This window comes from Coptis chinensis, chromosome 9 (assembly GCF_015680905.1).
Source record: "Coptis chinensis isolate HL-2020 chromosome 9, ASM1568090v1, whole genome shotgun sequence".
Taxonomy (NCBI): Eukaryota; Viridiplantae; Streptophyta; class Magnoliopsida; order Ranunculales; family Ranunculaceae; genus Coptis; species Coptis chinensis.
The window spans coordinates 7,041,611-7,048,211 of NC_141464.1; the positions used below are offsets into that span (position 1 = coordinate 7,041,611).

Genomic DNA, 6,601 nt, shown 5'->3' on the forward strand with positions numbered 1-6,601 from the left:
GCATCTTTAGAAATCTTTGTCATACACGCCTAGTAGTGCACAACTCTTTAAGAAACTTAGCATGGTGAGGTAACTTTTTAGTCGCTTCAAGAAAAGGTAAGTTTATCGTTAGATTTTTAAAAACTTCCCTAATTTCGTCAAAATTTGTATCATTGTTTAACATAGCTAATTTCTGAGGAAACGATGGCTTCTCTCTATATTTAGCATATGGATCAACAAGATGGTTAACCTTGCTTTTCTGTTTCTTAGGCTGTGATTTAACGGGTACCTCTATAGGGGTAGGATCTTCAGAGTTTTGTTTGATTATCTAGTGTAATATCTGGTGTAGGGACTACTAGTGGGGTAACTATAGACATAGTTACTTTGTTATCCACCACTCTACCTGAACGGAGAGTGGTGATGGAATTTATCTCACCTAAATTTGCATTTTCGTTACTAGTATTACCTTTTACCTCAAAGGCTGTGTTTGGTGTTTTAGGATTAGGTATCGCTTGTCCTAGAAACACATCTTTGCGTTGTACTTTCTCTTGAGCTAACTGCTATAAGGAAAGTTGAATGGCTTGTAAAATATGTTGTTGAGATTGTATAAAGGTATCAAAATGATCCGGTTGTGGAGTAGTATTTTTTACTGGTTGTGTGACAGGAACTATGTCACATTGATTATTAATGGGTGGATTTTGGTAGTTATTATTTGTCAGAACGATACTTCTATTAGTATTATAATTATTATTGTTATAATTATTATAATTACCCTAACATTGTCATTGTCATGGTTGAGCTTGGTTGTTATAATTATAATTACCCTGACCTTGTCCCTGCCTTGGTGGACCTGGGTTGCAATTGTTTGTTGGCCTAACATTTGGGTTAAACAACCTTGGAGGTTGTTGATTATTTCGCCAACCGAAGTTGGGGTTTTGTCGCCAAGCAGCGTTAGGTTCGCTATTAATGGAACAAGCATTATCTTGTTGTGATTTTTGTTGTTCATAGGCTAGAGGACAATAGGATTCGGGATGCTCTGGACTCAAACATAAATTGCATGGATTGGAGTTGACATTCATGACGGGGATAGGCGTTTGTTGAACAGAAATAGCCTCTACCTTTTTAGTTAGAGATTCGATTAAATTTTTAAGTTCCGGATTGGGTTTCATCTCAAACATACTGGCGGCTTTAACTGTTGTAGAAGAACTAGCAGAACGGGAGAAATTGTCACTACCCCCCAGTTATTATTACACTTAGTTTGATCTTCTAAAAAGCCTCTAAGGCTCCCTTACTTAGGAAACTACCCCCATTCATTATGTCAAGGACTTCTTTATGGTGGTGTAGAAGTCCTTTGAAAAAGGCACGAACTAACGTGTCTTTCGCTAGATTATGGTGTGGACACTCTATAAGAAGATCGGTGAAACGATTCCAAGCCTCTGAAAATGATTCATGAGGATTCTGTCGAAAGACATAAATCTTGGAAAGTATTTTATCGATCTTCAATGGTGGGTTAAAAGTGTTCCATAAATAGTTAAACAAGTTTAGCCCACGAGTCCACAAAATTAAGCACTTGGGCAGTTAACCAAGACACCGCCTTATCGGCTAAAGTGAAAGGAAATACCCTTAGTTTAATTTGTTCAGCACCAATCGTAGGATGGTGGAATGTAGTAAGGACTTGGTCAATCCTACGCATGTGCTGATAAGCCTTTTCATGGTCTAACCCATGAAAAATGGGTAACAAATTAAATATATTTGGGGGGATTCGGAAATCCCCCACTGGATCAGATAGAACGATTCAAGATTTAGGGCTATCGTTCAAGGCTTTGTAAAAGTTAGAGAGAGGAGACTCTCGTTCTGCAACCATTATTTCAGGTGGTGTGTGTGGTATATTAGCTAGAGGTGTAGTGAGTGGTATACTAGAAAGGCGTGTTTGTTGACGTTGCTTGGGTTGATTACGCTTAGGCATTTTTCTTCTACCGACCTTAATCTCATACAAGGCTAAGCCAATCTTAACGAAACACAACAACACTCCAAACAATCCTGATATGCTAGTATGAACCTCTAACAGGAGATGCGAGGTGTGGAAGAAAAGAGTACCTGAATGCCTCCTTGCTTCGCTTATTAATAACGTCTTGTTTACGCGTGCTTAGTGTGTATAAAAAATTAGAACACTGAAAACTATGAAGAAATGGAAATTTCAAACAAACCTGTGGAAATCGGGCAGTTTCAGTAGAGGGTGCATGTCGTGCTCAGAATAGGCCTAGGTAGGGCCAGGTGGCGCTCAGGTCAAGCTGGAGTTCCGGGCGTTTTGGGTGGTCGCTACCGGTTAGCCTTGGTAGGCGGGTTGCACTTTCGGGGAAAACCTCAAGGTCCAGTGCCGGTCACGGGGCTCGTGTTTTACTTTTGGCAAGGCGGTGGCGCTTTCAGCTAAAAAGTGGAGTTCTTAAAGCGTTAGGGCTGGTGGCGCTCTAATATAGCTTTCTCGTGGCGGGTCGCTCCGCGTAATTTCATGGTGAAAATTTGAAGAGGAAAAGATCTTGAAACGGACAACCACGGTGAGAATCAAACAAGGGGTGGGTGGGTTATGGGACTTTGGAAAACTAACAATTCTAAAGAAAATAATACTAAAGGGAACTAAGATGGCAGCGACGCCATTTGATAATACGATATAATTGAATAATTCTACCTACAAATAAACGATGAAGTCTAAACGCAAGTAAAACTATAACTTATCTAATACTATTTATCAAAGATTTCTACTCTTGAATATATCAAAAATAGAGTGGAGTAAAAGATTCGTTCCACTCCTAGTTCTTTAGTATTCAATGTTTTTTACGACTATCAATCCTACCAAAGTCAATAAGAGTTTTACGAAGGGATTATACTACGATGTGAATTCTAAGAACAAGATACTAACTATAATGATTCAACTACAAAATGCTACGGAATACTAAGGTTTGAATCTAGAATAAGAATTAGGGGGGAATTGAATCCACCTTGAATCCAACTTAATAAACTAGCATAGATTGTTGTAATCCAATTCTTACGTTCTTACGGTAAGAATTGGTCGTTCTAATCCCTAATTATACATGGCATCTCTACCAATTCATAACTAGCATGTGAGGAAGTCCAACCCATTCCCATGGCGAATCAATGACCTTCTAGAGTGGAATAGACTCTTTACAACGATTCTACGAAGACATAATCAAGTTTTCATCAAGGCTTCATCAAACCCCTCTAATGGAGGTTTAGCCTTGATTCATTAAACTATCATTTCCATATGAAATTGAATAAGACATAATATAAAGATTCTAACTTTATTAAATTCAACTAAACAATAATTGAAATCTAAATTAACAACTAAGAAATCATTAACAAACAAGAATTGAAATTAGATCTAAGCAATTTTAAATAACAAAATCGAAATTATCAAGAACTAACTATTTTATTTATCTAATAAATGATAAACAATAATTTCGATAACTAATCTAAAATAAGAAATGAAACTAATTAATGGAATGAAAAATAATTAATTAACTAATTCAAAACTCAAAACTAGATCTAAAAATATTCTCTAATGGCTACTTTCTATCCTAAGCTAATTGATACTTAAGTGCTAAGTCTTGTGTGTGGAAATGGAGGAGACCATATCCACATTTTCGTGCATGGGCTGAGGCTCCATGTTTTGGGCCAGAAAATCAAGCCCAAAGCCCAATTTCTTCAATCCACAGGGCCCTTTTCAGCTAGCTTTGACTTCCACAAGCTTTTCATCCTCTTTTGCTCCTCTGATTGGGTCAAGGTTAGGACCATTGGAAAGCTCTTTCCGAGCCAGTCGTTTTGACATAAGGTACACCTAATTCCAAGGCCTAAGTTCAAAGATCTGAGTCTTCGGAAGTTTCTGTGACTTTTTATTGTGACCGGGGATTTACAAAGGTTTTTCTCCTTGAATCTTGGTCTTTAATCACAGAACTTCTTAGCAACCAACCCATGCTCCTTTATATCGCCAAAGTGGCACATTTCTACACATAATTGACTTTAATGCCTAAAATACATAAAAGCACGTAATTAGCATTAACTCTTATTTATTACCGCGATAATTGGTCTAAAAGTATTATTGTTAAAGGGTTAAAACTACGGTTTTGGGCTCTTATCGATTGGTCTTTTGGGATACAAAGCGGATCACATTGTTGTCAATCCGTTGTCTAATGCACCCAATCGCTTTTCATCAAGCGTCTTCCACTCAGCCGCAATTCGGGCCCGGTTTTACTCCTCCATTCTCAATGGGTTGTGCCAATTCTTTGCAATAGAGCAAGTATTATACGAAAGAGCCCAAAACTGTGTTTTAACCCCTTAATAATCATACTTTGTTAGACCAATTATGTGAATAATAAGTAAGAGTTAACACGATTACGCGTTTTTATGCATTTCGGGCTTCAAAGTCCATTATAATGCGAGAAATGTACCACTTTAGCGAGATACGGGAGCAAAAGTCGTGAGAACTTCCAGAAAGCCGTATCTTTGGACTCAGACCTCGGAATTGGGCATACCTTATGTCAAAACGACCGCTCGGAAAGAGCTTTGTAATGGTCCAAGCTTTGACCCAATCAGAGGAGCAGAAGTGGACGAAAAGTCTGTGGAAGTCAACTGCAGCTGAAGAGGCCTTTTGGATCGAAGAATTGGGTTTTGGGCCCGATTCTCGCCCAACCCATGGCTCCAAGCCCATGCACGAATTTTGGATCTGAATGTATAAGAACAAAAGCTTAGTTCATTGTTAATGGTAGATTAATTAGTAGAGAATTAGGGTTCATAGCTTAGAATAGAAAGTAGCCATTAAAATAGCTTCTAGATCTAGATTTAATTGTTTTCTTTAATTAGTTTCAAATCCCTTATTAGATTAAACCTTTGAATCTTGTTCTTCATTTGATTAGATCAATAAAGTAGTATTCTTTATCCATTTCGATTTTGTCAATTCCAATTTTAGATCTAATTTCAATTCATGTCCTTAGTTCAATTTAGTCATTAAATTAGATTTCATTATTGTTTAATTAAATAAATTTCAATGCTTTATATTATGTTTAGTTTTAATATAAATGGAAATGATTATGGAATGATTCAAGGCTAAACCTCCATTAGAGGGGTTGTGAAGCCTTGATGAAAGCTTGATTCGATTATCGTAGAAGTTAAATTAAGTAATTTCCATTCCACTCTAGAAAAATGATTAGTTCACCATGAGAATGGGTTTAATTGTTCACATGCTAGTTATAAATTGGTAGAAATGCCATGTATGATTAGGGATTAGGAATAACCAATTGTTAGCCGGGCGATTCAATTCGATTACGACGCAGTCGTCGTTAGTGGATTAAGTTGAGTTAAGGTGGAATCAATCCCCCTAACTCCTTATCATAGAATCAACGTAGCATTCCCTTAGTATTCGATAACCGACTAGTTGCATCTTGTGGGTAGTTGCATCGTAGTCTAATTTCCCTTCAGAAAAAACTCTCATAAACTTAAAAACGACTAGTTAGATTAGAGAACAAGCATGCTAGAGTACTAGGAGTGGAACGAACTTGTCTACTCCACTATATCTCAATTGGTTGAGAGTAGAAATAAATCTTTGATAAACAAGAGAGCATCAAGTAAAAAGTTTAGTTTACTTACGTTTTGGATTCATCGTTCATTACGTAGGTAGACTATTCATTTTACGTTTATCAAATGGCGCCGCTGCCATCTTAGTTGCACTTTATCATTGTTTTCATAATAGAATTAGTAATTTTTAAGTCCCATTTCACCCACCCACCCTTGTTTGATTCATACTGTGGTTGCCGTTTCAGTTTTGGAAAAATTCCGCGAGAAAACGCGACTGAAGCCAGCGCTTCAAAGAGAGCGACCCTTATCTCATCGACTTTCGTTTATACACCGAAGGCCAGCGCTTCAAAGAGAGCGCGAATTCGCTTATCTTATGGAGCTCGACTTAAGCTGAAGCGCCACGCTTCAAAAGAGAGCGACCCCGCTATCTTATCGAGCTCGACTTTGCCTTGGCGGCGCTTCAAGAAGATAGAAGCGCCAGCGCCTTCTCTGAAATTCCGGATTTCCACGGTTTGATTTGAACTTCGAGTTGTCAAGTTTTCGGTGTTCTATTCTCTTATAAACACCGAACACGCGCATACACAAGACGCTATTCATAAAAAAGCAGGGACGAATCGTATTCCTTTCTTCCACACCTCGCATCTCCTCGTTAGAGGTTTATACTAGTATATCGAATTGTTTGGAGTGTTGCATGTGTAGTTAAGCTCGACTTAGTCTTGCATGAGATTAAGGTCCGGGTCGCACAAAAACACCGAACGTAAATACACAACAACATCAACAATCAAGTCTATCTAGTATACCACACACTACACCTCTAACTACTATCACACACACCATACCGATATAATGGGGAAGAAAGAGAGACTCCTCTCTCGGACTTCTACAAAGCCTTGAGCGATAGCCCCAAATCTTGCATCGTTCTAGCAAACCCAATGGGATTTTCAGAATCCCTCCAAATATTTTTAATTTGTTACCCGCTTTTCATGGTTTAGACCATGAAAACCTTACCAAATCACGTAGGATTGAACAAGTCCTA

At 38.0% G+C, this 6,601-nt stretch overlaps 1 non-coding gene across 1 annotated transcript; it reads left to right on the plus strand.

Annotated features, from left to right (window-relative positions):
* Positions 1–1,363: 1,363 nt before the first annotated feature.
* On the plus strand, positions 1,364–1,470 carry LOC147474609 (small nucleolar RNA R71). The gene has a single exon (XR_015209968.1). It is a non-coding gene; the product is annotated as a small nucleolar RNA R71 (small nucleolar RNA).
* The last annotated feature ends 5,131 nt before the right edge of the window (positions 1,471–6,601 follow it).